Source organism: Oncorhynchus clarkii, chromosome 3 (genome assembly GCF_045791955.1).
Source record: "Oncorhynchus clarkii lewisi isolate Uvic-CL-2024 chromosome 3, UVic_Ocla_1.0, whole genome shotgun sequence".
Taxonomy (NCBI): domain Eukaryota; kingdom Metazoa; phylum Chordata; class Actinopteri; order Salmoniformes; family Salmonidae; genus Oncorhynchus; species Oncorhynchus clarkii.
In genome coordinates, this window is record NC_092149.1 from 53,957,942 (window position 1) to 53,977,878 (window position 19,937).

Here is a 19,937-nt window from a genome sequence, read left to right on the forward strand (position 1 = left end):
TCTCGCTTCGCAAGTAGCAAGCAATGAGGCTGCAAAAGGATAGGTCTGTTTCCAACTTATCCCACTGCTCAGGCTCCAGCCCTTCCGAACACCTCTACCCTAGTTCCCGCATAGCTTTCCGGGTAACTTCCGAAGGTACGTCCACTGTGCCACTGGTCACCTGCTGGGGCACACTCACCTCTTTGGGGGGGGGGGGGGTTTAGCTGCAGGGGGAAGGATCTTTGTGAGGCTGTCTGTCACCAATTCCTGCCGGGTCACCTGCGGCTGCCGTTGTCTTCTTCCTCTGCTCCGAAGTCCCATCACAGATTCTTTCATCTGGAGTTTCCACGTTCCAACATCTAGGCATGCTCCCACTTGACTGAGGAAATTCAACTCTTGGATGCAGTCATCTTGGCCGACTTGCCTGTTCCCCCACGTCCATGTGGGAGAGGTGCGGGGGCCACTTCCCACCGAGGCTCAGCTCCGCCTTTTCTTCCGCAGTCTTTTTTCACCAGCTGCTTCTCACCAGCTGCTTCATGATGTCATCCAGCTCATCAAGGCTTGGGTGTATCGCTATCCCACTTCTGACACCAATGTACAAAATGGTGACTGTCTCAACAATGTTACTCAAGGAGGCACTTTGGTATCACATGCACTTATGTCAGTCTTTTGCAGAACTGGCAATGTACAAATTTAACCCTTGATATGAGAGTACAACATAATAGATGAACTGTCATGACACTTTCACCTATGGTTATCCAAACAGAGCAATCCCAAGGCGTGGCAGACGTGTTGTTGTCTACCCTTACCACCTGGGGGCTGGCCCTTCAGGAAGTCCCAGGGTACTTAGCTTAGTGATGAGCTTTGTGGGCACTATGGTCTTGAATGCTGAGCTGTAGTCATTCTCACATAGGTGTTCCTTTTATCTACGTGGAAAAGGGCAGTGTGGAGTTTTATTGAGATTGTGTCATCTGTGAATATGTTGAGGCGGTATGCAAAGTGGAGTGGGTCTAGTGTATCCGGGAGGATGCTGTTGATGTGAGCCATGACCAGCCTTTCAAAGCACTTCAAGGCTACCGACGTGAGTGCTACGGGGCGTTAATCATTTAGGCAGGTTACCTTCGCTTCCTTGGGCACAGGGACTATGGTGGTCTGCTTGAAACATGTAGGTATTACAGCCTCAATCAGGGAGAGGTTGAAAATGTCAGTGAAGACACTTGCCAGTTGGTCAGCACATGCTTTGAGTACACGTCCTGGTAATTCGTCTGGCCCCGCGGCTTTTTGAATGTTGACCTGTTTATAGGTCTTGCTCACATCGGTTACCGAGAGAGTAATCACACAGTCGTCCAGAACAGCTTGTGCTCTCATACATGCTTTAGTGTTGATTGCCTCGAAGCGAGCATAAAAGGCATTTAGCTCGTCTGGTAGGCTTGCAGGCTTTGTAGTCCGTAATAGTTTTCAAGCCCTGCCACATCCGACGAGCATCAGAGCTGGCGTAGTAGGATTCAATCTTAGTCCTGTATTGACACTTTGCTTGTTTGATGGTTTGTCCGAGGGCATAGCGGTATTTCTTATAGCATCCGGATTAATGTCCCGCTCCTTGAAAGTGGCGGCTCTAGCCTTTAGGTCGATGCAGTTATTGCATCTACCTTACCTGTCACCATTGACCCACTTCCATTTGCTTACCGCCCCAATAGATCCACAGACGATGCAATAGCCATCACACTGCCCTATCGCATCTGGACAAGAGGAATACCTATGTAAGAATTCTGTTCATTGACTATAGCTCAGCATTCAACACCATAGTGCCCTCCAAGCTCATCATTAAGCTTGAGGCCCTGAGTCTGAATGCCGCCCGGTGCAACTGGGTCCTGGACTTCCTGTCAGGCCGCCCCCAGGTGGTGAAGGTAGGTAACAACACCTCCACTTTGCTGATCCTCAACACAGGGGCCCCACAAGGGTGCGTGCTCAGCCCCCTCCTGTACTCCCTGTTCACCCATGACTGCGTGGCCAAGCACGCCTCCAACTCAATCATCAACAGTAGTAGGCTTGATTACCAGCAATGACCAGACAGCCTACAGGGAGGAGGAGAGGGCACTTGGAGTGTGGTGCCAGAAAAATAACCTCTCACTCAACGTCAACAAAACAAAGGAGATGATCATGGACTTCAAGAAACAGCAGAGGGAGCACCCCCCCATCCACATCGACGGGACCGCAGTGGAGAACGGGGAAAGCTTCAAGTTCCTTGGCGTACACATCACTGACAAACGGTCCACCCACACAGATGGTCCACCCACACAGACAGTGTGGTGAAGAAGGCGCAACAGTGCCTCTTCAACCTCAGGAGGCTGAAGAAATTTGGTTTGGCACCTAAAACCATCACAAACTTTTACAGATGCACAATTGAGAGCATCCTGTCGGGCTGTATCACCGCCTGGTACGGCAACTGCACCGCCCGCAACTGCAGGGCTCTCCGGGGGGGCACCTCACTAAGATAGTTAAACAAGGAAAATTCTCCCTTGTGGGGACATTTCCCACGTCCCTTGAGGACAAAAGCTATTTTAAGCTTAGGGGTTAGGTTTAGGGTTAAAGTTAGGGTAAGGTTAGGTTTAGGGTTTGGGTTACAGGTTAAGGTTATGGTAAGGGTTGGGTTTAGGGGTTAGGGAAAATAGGATTTTTTATGAAAATTAATTGTAGGTCCCCACGAGGATAGAACGTACCATGTGTGTTTGTGTGAATCATACATATGTTATTTTCTCCACACTAACTACATTATGTACATGTTCCTGTGGTTGACAGACTTCAGTAATACCTTCTATGAACACTTGGGGGAGTCAATCACAGTGACATCTCAGTAAATCTACTCTATGACAATGAATTAGGCCACGGAGGTTTGTATTCTAATGCCCAATGTTATGTTGTTTAAAGTATACCAACGTAGCTACAGTAATGTAACCAATGTTAAAGCTGTGTAGTGGAAAACCGTGTCAGTGCATAGGTGAAATTAGGGCTTATAGTGCTCCATTTGAAAATAAAGGCACCTTTGTAAATAAACATGAAATAAACACATAATAAACACATAAACAAAGCAGTTAAGGCCACATTCATTATTGTTACCATAGGAGAAACTGTCTGTTGAAACACATTCATCAATTTACAGAACGCAATGTATATATTAACAATTAAATCTGTTTATTTTACAGTTTAAACCATGACAATCAAAATTGAAAAAACAACTATCAAAAGGTGCAGAATACTGGGGAATTACTCACCAATTAAAACTAACACAGACACATGTATACATGTAACATCACTGAGCAGTAACCCATGTGCTCAAATTACAGTAATGGGGCAAGCCCGCTCCTAAAGAATTCAACTAAATAACCAATGTACCTCTATTTTTAGGCCAAATTTTTAAATATAGGCTACTACAGAAGGTACATTTTTAAAATCGTTTTACTTGTTATATTTTAGCAGTGCATTCTTGGGCAGGACTTTTTGTTTTTCTTCTGTTTGATTCTCTTGGGCAGGACTTTCTTCTGTTTGGTTCCTTCATCAAGTCGAGCGCGAGAGAGAGAGAAAGTAAGAGAGAAAGAGACGGAACATAGTTGTAAATAATTTCTACACTGCAAATTGACAGATATACTGTATGGTCATTCTGCTGTCTGCATTGGCCATGCAGCATTTGTGGTGATATGTCCTCTGCAGAAGTCAGGGCATTCATACTTCTTGCACTTCGCTGAACAGCGCAGAGCTGTTGTGAAGGAAGTTGTCAAGGAAGTGAGTTTGTGTTTATACAGGACCTTCCGCCCTCACCTACTGTCAACCAATCATGTTAATGCGGAGCTATACAGAGCTCTCCGCATTGTTACAAAATTTGAGGTGCATGGTGATGCGTTAAGGCTCATGTACGAGTGGCACAGCGGTCTAAGGCACTGCATCTCAGTACTAGAGGCATCACTACAGACCCTGGTTCGATCCCAGGCTGTATCACAACCAGCGGTGATCTGGAGTCTGATAGGGCGGCGCACCATTGGCCCAGCGTTGTCCGGGTTAGGGGAGGGTTTGCCCGTCATTGTAAAACATGAATTATTTCTTATCTGACTTGCCTAGTTAAAAAAATGTATATAATAAAACAAGAAATAAATAAAAGCACACTAGCCCACGGTAAATTGCCGAGTGCCGCTTAGGCCGCCAAGAGTGGCTCACTTGTGGCTGTGGTGGCAGCATATAGCAACACGTTCGATTGTGCGTCAAGAATTCAGCATAGCAAGTTTGTATGAAGGTCTGGTTATTAAATGGATAAATAGTTTAATCCACTCTCCATTTTATGAATTGATTCATAGGTAAATGCTAATATTGTCATGTATTGTCATGTTGTGTCTTGTTTCTGTCCTTTCCCTTCACCCTGTCTCCCTCTGCTGGTCGTTATTAGGTTACCTTTTCTCCCCCTCTTTCCCCCAGCTGTTCCTTGTCTCCTCCTAACTACCTCGTCACCCCTTTTCCCACCTGTTCCCTTTTTCCCTCTGATTAGTCCTCTATATCTCTCTCTGTTTTTGTTCCTGTCTTTGTCGGATTCTCGTTTGTGTTACTCATGCCTGAACCAGACTATCGTCGTGTTTGCTGCAACCTTGTCCTGTCCTGTCGGAATCTGCCTGTTCATCTAACCTTGTCCTGTCCTGTCGGAATCTGCCTGTCCATCTGAGCCTACGTGTGTTTCGTCATTAAAGTAACTCTGTTTTGTTAATTCGCTTTTGGGTCCTCATTCACGCACCATAACAGAAGAATCCGACCAAGAATGGACCCAGCGACTTCGGATCCTCTCCACTCTGCCGTCGAGATCCAGGGAGCGATGCTAGGCAGACACGAGCAGGAATTGTCTGCTGCTCGACATGCCGTTGAGACCCTGGCCACCCAAGTCTCCAACCTCACAGAACAGGTTCACCATCTCCGCCTCGATCCACTGGCCACTTCCAGGGCTTTCGAATCTCCGGAGCCCAGAATCAATAACCCGCCGTGTTACTCTGGGGAGCCCACTGAATGCCGCTCGTTCCTCACCCAGTGTGATATTGTGTTTTCTCTCCAGCCCAACACTTACTCCAGGAGCACTGCTCGTGTCGCCTACGTCATATCTCTCCTTACTGGACGGGCTCGTGAGTGGGGCACGGCAATCTGGGAGGCAAGGGCTGAGTGTACTAACCAGTATCAGGACTTTAAGGAGGAGATGATACGGGTTTTTGATCGATCTGTTTTTGGGGAGGAGGCTTCCAGGGCCCTGTCTTCCCTATGTCAAGGTAATCGATCCATAACAGACTACTCTATTGAGTTTCGCACTCTTGCTGCCTCCAGTGGCTGGAACGAGCCGGCTTTGCTCGCTCGTTTTCTGGAGGGTCTCCGCGCAGAGGTAAAGGATGAGATTCTCTCCCGGGAGGTTCCTTCCAGCGTGGATTCCTTGATTGAACTCGCTATTCGCATTGAGCGACGGGTTGATCTTCGTCACCGAGCTCGTGGAAAGGAGCTCGCGTTCTCCGTTGCCCCCCTCTCCGCATCACTACCATCTTCCTCTGCCGGCTCGGGTGCTGAGCCTATGCAGCTGGGAGGTATCCACATCTCGACTAAGGAGAGGGAACGGAGAATCACCAACCGCCTCTGTCTCTATTGCGGTTCTGCTGGTCATTTTGTCACTTCATGTCCAGTAAAAGCCAGAGCTCATCAGTAAGCGGAGGGCTACTGGTGAGCGCTACTACTCCTGTCTCTCCTTCAAGATCCTGCACTACCTTGTCGGTCCATCTACGCTGGACCGGTTCGTCAGCTTCCTGCAGTGCCTTAATAGACTCTGGGGCGGAGGGCTGTTTTATGGACGAGACCTGGGCTCGGGAACATGACATTCCTCTCAGACAGTTAAGGGAGCCCACGGCCTTGTTCGCCTTGGATGGTAGTCCTCTCCCCAGGATTCAGCGTGAGACGCTACCTTTAACCCTCACTGTCTCTGGTAATCATAGCTAAACCATTTCTTTTTTAATTTTTCGTTCACCTTTTACACCTGTTGTTTTGGGCCATCCCTGGCTAGTTTGTCATAATCCTTCTATTAATTGGTCTAGTAATTCTATCCTCTCCTGGAACGTCTCTTGTCATGTGAAATGTTTAATGTCTGCTATCCCTCCTGTTTCCTCTGTCTCTTCTTCACAGGAGGAGCCTGGTGATTTGACAGGGGTGCCGGAGGAATATCACGATCTGCGCACGGTGTTCAGTCGGTCCAGGGCCACCTCTCTTCCTCCACACCGGTCGTATGATTGTAGTATTGATCTCCTTCCGGGAACCACTCCCCCCCGGGGTAGACTATACTCTCTGTCGGCTCCCGAACGTAAGGCTCTCGAAGATTATTTGTCTGTAGCTCTTGCCGCCGGTACCATAGTCCCCTCCTCCTCTCCCGCCGGAGCGGGGTTTTTTTTTGTTAAGAAGAAGGACGGGTCCCTGCGCCCCTGCATAGATTATCGAGGGCTGAATGACATAACAGTGAAGAATCGTTATCCGCTTCCTCTTATGTCTTCAGCCTTCGAGATCCTGCAGGGAGCCAGGTTTTTCACTAAGTTGGACCTTCGTAACGCTTACCATCTCGTGCGCATCAGGGAGGGGGACGAGTGGAAGACGGCGTTTAACACTCCGTTAGGGCACTTTGAATACCGGGTTCTTCCTTTCGGCCTCGCTAACGCTCCAGCTGTCTTTCAGGCATTAGTCAATGATGTCCTGAGAGACATGCTGAACATCTTTGTTTTCGTTTACCTTGACGATATCCTGATTTTTTCACCGTCACTCCAGATTCATGTTCAGCACGTTCGACGTGTCCTCCAGCGCCTTTTAGAGAATTGTCTTTTTGTGAAGGCTGAGAAGTGCACTTTTCATGCCTCCTCCGTCACATTTCTCGGTTCTGTTATTTCCGCTGAAGGCATTAAGATGGATCCCGCTAAGGTCCAGGCTGTCATTGATTGGCCCGTCCCTAAGTCACGCGTCGAGCTGCAGCGCTTTCTCGGCTTCGCGAACTTCTATCGTCGTTTCATCCGTAATTTCGGTCAGGTGGCAGCTCCTCTCACAGCCCTTACTTCTGTCAAGACGTGCTTTAAGTGGTCCGTTTCCGCCCAGGGAGCTTTTGATCTCCTCAAGAATCGTTTTACATCCGCTCCTATCCTTGTTACACCTGACGTCTCTAGACAGTTCGTGGTCGAGGTTGACGCGTCAGAGGTGGGCGTGGGAGCCATTCTTTCTCAGCGCTCCCTCTCTGACGACAAGGTCCACCCTTGCGCGTATTTTTCTCATCGCCTGTCGCCGTCGGAACGTAACTATGATGTGGGAAACCGCGAACTGCTCGCCATCCGCTTAGCCCTAGGCGAATGGCGACAGTGGTTGGAGGGGGCGACCGTTCCTTTTGTCGTTTGGACTGACCATAGGAACCTTGAGTACATCCGTTCTGCCAAACGACTTAATGCGCGTCAGGCGCGCTGGGCGCTGTTTTTCGCTCGTTTCGAGTTCGTGATTTCTTATCGTCCGGGCTCTAAGAACACCAAGCCTGATGCTTTATCTCGTCTCTTCAGTTCTTCAGTAGCCTCCACTGACCCCGAGGGGATTCTCCCTGAGGGGCGTGTTGTCGGGTTGACTGTCTGGGGAATTGAGAGGCAGGTAAAGCAAGCACTCACTCAAACTCCGTCGCCGCGCGCTTGTCCCAGGAACCTTCTTTTCGTTCCCGTTCCTACTCGTCTGGCCGTTCTTCAGTGGGCTCACTCTGCCAAGTTAGCCGGCCACCCTGGCGTTCGGGGTACGCTTGCTTCCATTCGCCAGCGTTTTTGGTGGCCCACCCGGGAGCATGACACGCGTCGCTTCGTGGCTGCTTGTTCGGTCTGCGCGCAGACTAAGTCCGGTAACTCCCCTCCTGCCGGCCGTCTCAGGCCGCTTCCCATTCCCTCTCGACCGTGGTCTCACATCGCCTTAGATTTTGTCACCGGACTGCCTTCGTCAGCGGGGAAGACTGTTATTCTTACGGTTGTCGACAGGTTCTCTAAGGCGGCTCATTTTATTCCCCTTGCTAAGCTTCCTTCTGCTAAAGAGACGGCACAAATCATCATCGAGAATGTTTTCAGAATTCATGGCCTTCCGTCAGACGTCGTTTCGGACAGAGGTCCGCAATTCACGTCTCAATTTTGGAGGGAGTTTTGCCGTTTGATTGGGGCTTCCGTCAGTCTCTCTTCCGGCTTTCACCCCCAGTCTAACGGTCAAGCAGAACGGGCCAATCAGACTATTGGTCGCATCTTACGCAGTCTTTCTTTTCGCAACCCTGCGTCTTGGTCAGAACAGCTCCCCTGGGCAGAATACGCCCACAACTCGCTTCCTTCGTCTGCGACCGGGCTATCTCCTTTTCAGAGTAGCCTCGGGTACCAGCCTCCGCTGTTCTCATCTCAGTTCGCCGAGTCCAGCGTTCCCTCCGCTCAGGCTTTTGTCCAACGTTGCGAGCGCACCTGGAAGAGGGTCAGGTCTGCACTTTGCCGTTATAGGGCGCAGACTGTGAGGGCTGCTAATAAGCATAGAACTAAGAGTCCTAGATATTGTCGCGGTCAGAGAGTTTGGCTCTCCACTCAGAACCTTCCCCTTAAGACCGCTTCTCGCAAGTTGACCCCGCGGTTCATTGGTCCGTTCCGTATTTCCCAGATCATCAATCCTGTCGCAGTTCGACTTCTTCTTCCGCGATATCTTCGTCGCGTCCACCCGGTCTTCCATGTCTCCTGTGTCAAGCCCGTTCTTCGCGCCCCCGCTCGTCTTCCCCCCCCCCCCCCCCCATCCTTGTCGAGGGCGCACCCATCTACAGGGTCCGTAGGATTTTGGACATGCGTCCTCGGGGCCGTGGTCATCAGTACCTAGTAGATTGGGAGGGGTACGGTCCTGAGGAGAGGAGTTGGGTTCCCTCTCGGGACGTGCTGGACCGTGCGCTGATCGATGATTTCCTCCGTTGCCGCCAGGTTTCCTCCTCGAGTGCGCCAGGAGGCGCTCGGTGAGTGGGGGGGTACTGTCATGTATTGTCATGTTGTGTCTTGTTTCTGTCCTTTCCCTTCACCCTGTCTCCCTCTGCTGGTCGTTATTAGGTTACCTTTTCTCCCCCTCTTTCCCCCAGCTGTTCCTTGTCTCCTCCTAACTACCTCGTCACCCCTTTTCCCACCTGTTCCCTTTTTCCCTCTGATTAGTCCTCTATATCTCTCTCTGTTTTTGTTCCTGTCTTTGTCGGATTCTCGTTTGTGTTACTCATGCCTGAACCAGACTATCGTCGTGTTTGCTGCAACCTTGTCCTGTCCTGTCGGAATCTGCCTGTTCATCTAACCTTGTCCTGTCCTGTCGGAATCTGCCTGTCCATCTGAGCCTACGTGTGTTTCGTCATTAAAGTAACTCTGTTTTGTTAATTCGCTTTTGGGTCCTCATTCACGCACCATAACAAATATGCCCTAAAATGCACTGGTGACAAACATACTTTGCTGCCCTGTTTCCAATCGTCCACATGGCTGGGAGAACCTATTCAAGTAAGTAAATACATTTCGAAAATGTAAAAAAATATATATGTATTATTAGCTAACTAGCTACAGTGCAGGTTAACTCAAATGAGCTGCTAACGTACAGTAGCTAGCTGGCTATCTAGAACAACTTTACATACTGTACAGATAGCTAGCTAAGTGAATTAAATATCACCAGCTACCTAACTTCATATCACTTCATATCACTGTAAAAAACAAACTCCAAATGCATTTGTAGGTAGCTAGCTAACAGCCATGGAGGAGGGTGAAAGGATAGCAACCCCAACTGTCAAAGTAAGAGAGTAGGCTATTCTGAATAGGGCATGTACTTTTGTGTAGTTCCAGTCCCTCGAAGTGAGGACGGAAATAATAGTAACATAATATTAAGTTCGGTCTAATTTGAGTATAATGAAGCCTATTTCTTGTGAGATTTTCTGTCCTCAGATACAAAGAGCTGTGAAAGCCTGTCCGGACGCTTATACAAAATCCCGCTATGCCCTCCGACAAACCATCAAACAGGCAAAGCATCAATACAGGCATAGATTGAATCGTACTACACCTGCCTGGACGCTCATCGGACGTGGCAGGGCTTGCAAACTATTACAGACTACAAAGGGAAGCACAGCCGCGAGCTGCTCAGTGGCACAAGCCTACCAGATGAGCTAAATCACTTCCATGCTCGCTTAAAGGCAAGCAACACGGAAGCATGCATGAGAGCATCAGCTGTTCCGGACGACTGTGTGATCACGTTCTCCGTAGCCGATGTGAGTAAGACCTTTAAACAGGTCAACATTCACAAGGCCACGGGGCCAGATGGATTACCAGGACGTGTACTCAAAGCATGCGCTGACCAACTGGCAAGTGTCTTCACTGACATTTTCAACCTGTCCCTGACAGAGTCTGCAATATCAACATGTTTCAAGCAGACCACCATAGTCCCTGTGCCCAAGAACACGATGGTAACCTGCCTAAATGACTACCGACCCTTAGCACTCACGTCTGTAGCCATGAAGTGCTTTGAAAGGCTGGTCTGGGCTCACATCAACACCATTGTCCCAGAAACCTTAGACCCATGTAATTTGCATACCGCCCCAACATATCCACAGATGATACCATCTCTATTGCACTAAACACTGCCCTTTCCCACCTGGACAAAAGGAACACCTATGTGAGAATGATATTCATTGACTAGAGCTCAGCGTTCAACACCATATTGCCCTTAAAGTTCATCACTAAGTTAAGGACCCTGGGACTAAACAACTCCCTCTGCAACTGGTTCATAGACTTCCCGACAGGTCGGCCCCAGGTGGTAAGGGTAGATAACAACACATCTGACACCCTCATCCTCAACACGGGGGGCCCTCAGGGGTGCATGCTCAGTCCCCCTTCTGTACTCCCTGTTCACCCATGACTGCATGGCCAGGCACGACTCCAACACCATCAAGTTTGCCGACGACACGACAGTGGTAGGCCTGATCACTGACAACGATGAAGCCTACAGGTAGGAGGTCAGAGACCTGGCCGTGTGGTGCCAAGATAACAACCTCTCCCTCAATGTGATCAAGACAAAGGAGATGATTGTGGTCTACAGGAAAAGGAGGACCGAGCACACCCCCATTCTCATTGACGGGGCTGTAGTGGAGCAGGTTATATGCTTCAAGTTCCTTGGTGTCCATATCACCAACAAATTATCATGGTCCAAACACACCAAGACAGTCGTGAAGAGGGCACGACAAAGCCTATTCCCCCTCAGGAGACTGAAAAGATTTGACATGGGTCCTCAGATCCTAAAAAATGTCTACAACTGCACCATCGAGAGCATCCTGACTGGTTGCATCACTGCCTGGTATGGCAACTGCTCGGCCTCCGACCGCAAGGCACTACAGAGGGTAGTGCGTACGGCTCAGTACATCACTGGGGCCAAGCTTCCTGCCATCCAGGACCTCTATACCAGGCGGTGTATGAGGAAGGCCTTAAAAATTGTCAAAGACTCCAGCCACCCTAGTCATAGACTGCTCTCTGCTACCGCACGGCAAGCGGTACCAGAGCGCCAAGTCTAGGTCCAAAAGGCTTCTTAACAGCTTCTACCCCCAAGTCATAAGACTCCTGAACAACTTATTAAATGGCTACCCATACTATGTATCATTGCCCCCCCTTTTTTACTCTGCTGCTACTCTGTTTATTGTCTATTCTACCTACATGTACATATTACCTCAATTACCTCGACTAACCTGTACCCCCGCACATTGACTGTGCACTGGTACCCCCTGTATATAGCCTCGCTACTGTTATTTTACTGCTGCTCTTTAATTATTTGTTACTTTTATTTCATTTTTTACATGCTTAATGTTATCATGATTTGTTATAAGGAATATTATACTTTAGTAATCCACAATGACCTGGTGATGTAAAAGTCTAATAATGACATTATCTTCTACATTCCTACAGATACCTTGTAACTGGAGATTGCAAAACGTTTGAATACAGTTACCGTGTAGGTCACTACAAGGTTGGGTGACCAGGGCCATCTGGGAATTCCTCCTGAGGGAAGGCTACCTCTGTGTCCTGCATAACTTCATTAGGATGGACACGAGGACCAGGAGGGGTTCTGCAGTTCGCCGCCATGTGCCAGATGAGAAGTCTGCTGCTCTGAAGGATGTTTCAAGGATGAGGTCCAACAACGCAGAAAGAGAGCCATTCCGTGTGCAGTTCCCTGGCAACACCATAGACTATACTATGCACAACCAACGGCTCTTTATAAGCCATCCACATTGCAATGAGAGTATTCTTCCATTTACTTAGCTATGTCAACTGCAGTTATTCAATTACCAGTTTCTCTCCCATTGATTTCTACTTCTCAGGTGAGGGTGCTGTTTAGGTAAGGGTGTGATGTTTGTACCAAAACAAAACAGGCTATTTTAAGTCACCTATATTGGAAAAAAAGTGAACAATTAGTCACCCTATAACCCACACCTACACACTCATGTACCAATCTGATTGATTGTGTTGTGCAGTAAGCAGGCTCAGGTGTATAACTGTGGCTCCTTCCACCTTCAAAGAAGTGGCAAGAGGGCCAACCATGGAGAATAGTAAGACACTTCAGTATCTCTATAACTACATTATTATTGTTTGTCCTTGTGTGTCTGTGCATGTTCTTCAGAACAAAGTACTCTGCAGCCACTTGGTGTGGACACCAGGTGAGGCCACACACACAAATTCATTTTGAACACTGTCTCTTTAAGTACCTTATTTTTTCAATAACAGTCTCTCTCCTTCACGTCATCCCTCTCCACCCCTTCTCCCTAAATCCTCTATGTTATGTCAGCTGTGTCGGTGAACCCCTCCCGCATCTGAACTGGCTACATAGAGGGCACAGCATGATCAGACGTGAGAGGTCACTTGGTCGGCTCAACAGGAAGTATTATTAAAGAGATGCTTTCCATTGAAATACAGACAGAGATGTAGTTGTCCCAGAGTTAGTGATCCAAGGTCAGTTTTGCATTTCACCTCCTGATGATTATGATGACTGACAGTGTTGGAATAAAAACAAAAACACAAGGCTTAAACCTGCTATCTCTCTCTCGCCATCTGTCTCTCGTCTGCAGGTATGTTTTGATGTGAGAGAGGATGCCAACCTCCAGTCCCATCATCGCCACCTCACTCACTCTTAAGATAACCTTCGGGCTGACTGGAGCCCAAGGTTGGTTAGGAGACACCACTAGAGGTGCTATTATGTAATTGTGATGAACTGAGAGAATATTAGGGTAGCACTGTGATTCATTAATCATATGCTGTCTTCCCTGCTCCTCTGTTCTTACCTCTTTCCCTTTCTGTCTTTTACACCTCTCTCACCACCTCCTCTTTCTTCCTCTGTTTTTATAATGCACACCAAATGTGCATTGAAGTACAGATTGAATTTGTATTTATAATATATTACAATTATAATATTTACAATGCATTTATTATGTATTTATAACCCTTGGTTAATTAACTTCTTTCAATAAAGAGTTTCACATTCTCTACTGGTTGAAATGAAGCCTCTCGTGATGAAATACTACACCTATCCTGTGTTTATCAGATCAATGTAGATGAAGGAAATAAGATATTGAGATGAACCGGTTTTAGTATTTACATGATGCATAGGAAGTGTAGTGTACTGTTTTTAAAAATTATATTTAAGTATATATGAATTACAAATCGGCCTTTAACTAGTTATTCATGTTTCTAGTCTATTGCATAGTTACAATGTGTAACCATTGATGTCCCAAGACCAGGATTGGTAAACACGGTTGAATTTGATACTCCTGGTTTTGAATATGACTGAAAAAGAATCTCACAGACATTCATATCTGAACTGCACCTTTATTTGAAAAGGTAAAGTACATGAAAGTACATAAAATTATGCTTAACCATATACACTTGTAAGACAACTTCATTATTCATGATTTTTGTCTAAATTAATATAATTATTGTTAATATTAAACTAATATTTCATGACTAGGGTGCCAATTGCATTTTTTTGCACGTCATTACTGCAAGCCTGTGACACATGGAGAAGGGTTTATTTGTGAACTGCGCACTAGGGGTGTGTCGTGTACTGGATTTTTGTGTGAAGACAATAGTGCGGTTGTAACTAGTCCTTAAAGCTACTGTTGTCTGCAGATATTGCAAGGAAAATCTGGGGGGGAAAAGTATAAAACTTCTCATGCTCGAGCTAAACAGGCTCTTCAGAACTTACTATTAATTCCCTCTCCCACAATCCGTACGCTCACTATTGACTTTGCTGGTGACGTCAACCATTTCTCTGCTGCGCTGTGCTGCCTTTGCTCTGAGTGGTGCAGCAGTATATAAAATATTTTTTGTAATTCCGGTGATGAGGCCTACCCTAAACTTTATTTCTGCTAGTTCTTGTTTCAGTGAATTTGCTGGAAGAAAACACTGAACAAACTCCTCTTGGTTTTGAATTTGGCCTGGTTACAATTCCACTATAGTTGCTGGAAAAGGCCATGTGAGAATCCAGAGCTGTGTAAAATGATGAAACATGTCAGATTAATCTGCACTATTACTATGTAGATGCTTCTACTTATTGAGATAAGTATGCGGAGGCAGTTTGTGAACATTTCTGACTCGTCCATTTGAATTCCTGTCTGTTCTTCCAGGGGCAGAGGAAAAGATCATGGTGAGAAGGGCAGCAAGGAGACCATGCCCAAAAGACTGGTTACGATTTGGATCACACTGCTTCCTGTTTGTCGAGACTGAAAGGAACTGGCCTGATGCAGAGGTATCCTGCTTACCATCTACTGTGACTTAAACTAAAGGGAAAGTTCAATTGAAATCCACTCGCTTATTTAGTTTGACTTTACCTTAAAGGTGCTTTTTGCTTTTATTTAACCGGTGCTTCATGTAAAACACTGAAATTGACATTTCTATAAGCTTGGAATACTTTTGTGTGCAATCAGACCTCTTGTATATTGGAACCCACAGGCCATGGGTTAAGACAGACGCAATATCTGTAGGAGCATGATTAAAAGAGCCTTAGTTACGATGACTAATATTTGATTGAGACCAGAAGACATTCTCAGACCGCTGACTAATACTTCCATTATGACTCTACTTTGTCCCTGTTTACCTCTTTCTCTAGCTACATTGTGTGTCCCTAGGAGCAAACCTGGCATCTGTGCACAGCTATGCAGATTACCAACATCTGCAGGCTGTGGTGGTGAACACGGATAGGGATTTACCTGCTGCCTGGATTGAGGATATGAAGCTGTTCCTCTAGATGGTACAAAGGTACCAAATGTCATATTTGAATAAATCAAATCAAGCTTTTATATTTCAGACATGAATAAGATGTGCTTCACTTTATTTTTTTACGATGAAATTAAAAACAAATATTTACTACACAACACAGGATAAACAAAGTAACAAACTGAGGCTGAAAAGGTGTCAAATTCAGGTTCTGGCAGGCTATTCCAGAGGCTGGGGTCTAGGTAACTTTATTTTTTTAGTTTTTATGAACTCGTATACCACTTCTCTCTGCGTACGGTTTGAAATAAGGTCGTTTCTGGAGCCATTGCTACCTAGCATTTGCTCAATGACGAAGTCTACAGGAACAGCTAGCATGCTAAAGACCTAAATGGTATCTATGCGTTCATCTGACTCTTAGTAAGACTTAATTTCCTAAATCAAACATTATCCCTTTCAACAGATAAAGAGCAGTGGTGAATCCAAATGTGCCTCAAGCTTTTCAAATGGTTACAGTTTAAATGGTATCAAAGCTGTATACAAGCAACCAATTTAACTAGGCAAGTCGGTTAAGAAGCTATTCTTTATTTACAATGACTACCGGTGAACAGTGGGTTAACTGATCCAGCAACCTCTCGGTTACTGGCCCAACGCTCTAACCACTAGGCTACCTGCTGCACCAGCATGTTAGCATTAAGTGAAATTCATTCCAGACCAGTCTGCAAGTTTCTAAAGTTTGAATGGTTTTTCTTGGTCAAGTGGTGTAAAACTTAACATTCAAGACTACACCCATTGAAATGCTTTGGGATTTATACAGATGGTTGTAATGTGAAAAGTATAGGTAGTATCAATGTTTTTTTCACGCAACAGTGCCAGTCTGCACATTTAAGTTGTGGGTAGCTTTTATGGTTTACAATGTGTGGTGGAAGAAAGAAAATGCCTATTGGATTTTAGAAGTTCTTGCTTCCTGCAAGCATACCAAATAACAATGTGAATGTGGGATTTCTTTGCTGCTGAGACTACAATTCTCCCCCACAGGACAGGCAATGGTTCTGGACGGATGGCTCCAAATTTGATTACCACAAGTGGAATAAAGAAGAGCCCAATAACTATCAAGGTGCCATTGATTCATGCATTTTGATGAACTGGGCAGGTACTGTAAGCCCACTGTCATTTCACTGATCTATTCATCAAATTAACGTTGTCATAGTACATTTGACAAATTTGACACAGCCAAACGTACACTATTCTGTTTTGTATGCATTGTGTTGATTTGAATTAATTTATGTTCTGTTTCCTCTTCAGATGAGAGGCTGGAATGAGTCAGCTGGTAGAGACAATTTCTTTCCCTCTGTGTGCCCCCTATAACCTTTTTTCAAATAAATGTTCTGTTTACTGTTCAATCAAGTCATCTGGTTATGAGACAATATGTGCAAGCTCCTACTAGTGGCCAATTTCAAAGCTACCAGAACTTTATCTTGGTGACATTAACTCAGTCCTCTGGACCTCAAGGGGTGCATGTTTTGGTTTTTGCCTTGACTACACAGCTGATTCAAATTATCAAAGCTTGATGATTAGTTGATTATTTGAATAATCTGTGTAGTGCTAGGACAAAAAACAATATGTACACACCTTGGGGTCCAGAGGACTGAGTTAGGGAAACCCTGGCCTAGTGCCTTGTCATTCTATTACCAAAATCCCACATTTGGGATATTTTCTAATCCTTCATGATGTAAGTTAACAGAAGTCACATCAAGGTAGGCCTACATTATAGTAGTCAAACCAGTTTGGCCATCCACTACTGTTCTGCCTTCCACTGGCATACTGTTATGTTTCAGTTCGCACCAGATGACAGAAAATAGGTAGGAAACACTGCCATAGGAAGTCCCACCCAGTTAACTACTTTGAAATGGTGAAAGTCTTCAATGGCGCTGCCCAAAACTGGCTTTTGGGCATGAGTTTAATGCCGGTCACCTAACTTTATAGGGCCACTAAGTAGACTACACCACCTTTTTGTTTAATGAGAAGGACCTCAACCTTAGAATGGCCTATTAGTTTCCCTTGTACAAATCACCAAATGAGGCAGTTTTAGAAAAATATGCAAAGTCAATTTTATTACAGCTTTAAACTTTTCACAAGTTGTAATATTGTTTCAGATATTTAAAATGCTGCTGTCTAGCCGACCACCAGACACGGTATCCGCCCTGCGTCCCCAGAGAGTTGGAGCCAGGCCCCAACACGCCATCCCTGCCCCCACCACGGGCACCTGCTGGGGAGATGGGAAAAGTGCAGATTACCAAAAAAGGAAGAAGCATGCAAATTCTCAAACTAACCACTACAAGCGAGCAATATGAGTGCACAAAATCCCCCCAAATATGATGTAAGCCTGGACTGGCTCGCTATTCACGGTTTTTCTCCTATTGAATTCAGTTATACAGTAAGCAGGGTTAAGGCCCAGCTGAGTCCGGCATTGTCAGACATTTCTCTGGCATGCCCTTGAACTGCAGCATATTATTTCTATCTAGCCCAAAACAAATGACTTAACTCCACACTGCCCATTCAGTCACTCATTCACACCTGTAGGTAATTAGGACTGATTGGTTTTGAAGGTCAACTACAAACTGCAGGCGTCATCATCCAGGTAAATATTGCAGCAGGCCTGGGCACCACATGCTATAGGCAGGCTGAGACAACCAAACGCCTGCCATTATTGGACAATGGCAATGTGTTGCCCAACTGTATGCTCTCGTAATATTAGTTCAGAGTAGAGAGAACAGGCTACCTCTGGTCTGGAATAGTGGGTAAATATAGGCAACCAAACTACCCCAAAATGAGTGAGTATAGGCTACCAAACTTCTGCCATTATTGGACAACAATGGGAATGTGTAACCCAGGCTCTCCTGACATCAGCTACTCAAGTAATATCACTTATGCATGGAACCTTTTGGTATGGCAACATCCCCACCAAAATGTGTGACTGATCGATAACGACATCAACATAATGACCTCTGATTGTTCCCTTCAAAATGACATGGTCATAACCAAACCCTGCTCTCTAATTGGTCCCTTCCTAATATCGTCATAACCCTGCTCTCTGATTGGTCCCTTCATAATGACATCATCATAACCGTGCTCACTGATTGGTCCCTTCATAATTATGTTATTACCCTGCTCTCAAATTCATATATGCTTACTAACAAGAGAAGTGACTCACTGCTCAGTCAGCTGCTTTAACATCTTGCCAGAGTTGGCACAGGTTTGTTCCTTAGGCATTTGAACTAAGGGAGCCAAAGGTTCAAGATAAACAATGCATCGGATAGAATCAACAAGGTTTCACAGGCGCGCGTTTTTTTTTAACATTATATACCGGTAAGATACATTGAAAGGGTTGTCATCTCAATCTTTCTCTCTTGTCAGTGCAAAGAAGGTTTGGGAGTAGAGTTAACCAAGCCATTATTCAGCGCAACATTCTTGAGTGTCAGTTCTCCTCTGATTACTTGCCGCCTGCAGGTCCGGAATAAAACGTCTCGTCACCCAGAGCACAGCTGGCGTAGAGTTGTATTATTCCCAACCAGTCTGCACAGGACCAGCCACCACTCGCACCATACCGGTACAAAGGTCAGGGGCCAGCCAGCAGCAGAGTGCAGTCAGATAGTAATCTCTTTAAAGGATTCCGGAAGATCAAGCAGCACTTCATCAGGTTAACAACTGCTTTTCTACCGTGATGATACCTGAGTTAAAACGAATTGTGATCGAAATGGATCTGTTTGGCCCTTCGTGTTACTACCACTCTTGCTCACATTGTCACACAGAACTTTAAGCACACACAGAGACACTATAAATAGTTCAATTCATGTCAGATGCATCAGATATAAATGTATTGTGTGTCTGTCATTGAGGGATATATTTGCTCCAAGGTATACACTTTTACAGCAGAATAGGAACCTTGTTTTGACTGTACAAAACATTAAGGACACCTGCTCTTTCCATGACATAGACTGACCAGGTGAATCCAGGTGAAAGTTATGAGCCCTTATTGATGTCACTTGTTTAATTCACTTCAATCAGTGTAGACGAAGGGGAGGGGACAGGTTAAAGAAGGATTTTTGAAAGAATGGTCCACCACCCAAATGACATCCAGCCAACTTGAGACAACTGTGGAAAGCGTAGGAGTCTACATGGGCTTCAACTCAATATTAGTAGGGTGTTCCTAATCTTTGGAATACTCAGTGTATATCCATGCCTCCCAACCTCAATATATGCAATATGTTCACTTCAGCCTGCCTGCTATTAACTATTGTTCACATATCCCTAGTTCCCTACGGCTCATTACACAAAGCTTAGCTGCACTGAACTGAAGAAGTCATCTGAGTGTGGAAGCTTGAGTATTCTGACCAACAGCAAAATCAGCAAGAACAGATACAACCCCAAAGTTTTTTTTTTTTTTTTTTTTAAATACACAGGTATGTATGTCTGGCACTCCTCATGTTTACATATTTTGCATTACTCATATGTACAGTGGGGCAAAAAAGTATTTAGTCAGCCACCAATTGTGCAAGTTCTCCCACTTAAAAAGATGAGAGAGGCCTGTAATTTTCATCATAGGTACACTTCAACTATGACAGACAAAATGAGATAAAAAAAAATCCAGAAAATCCCATTGTA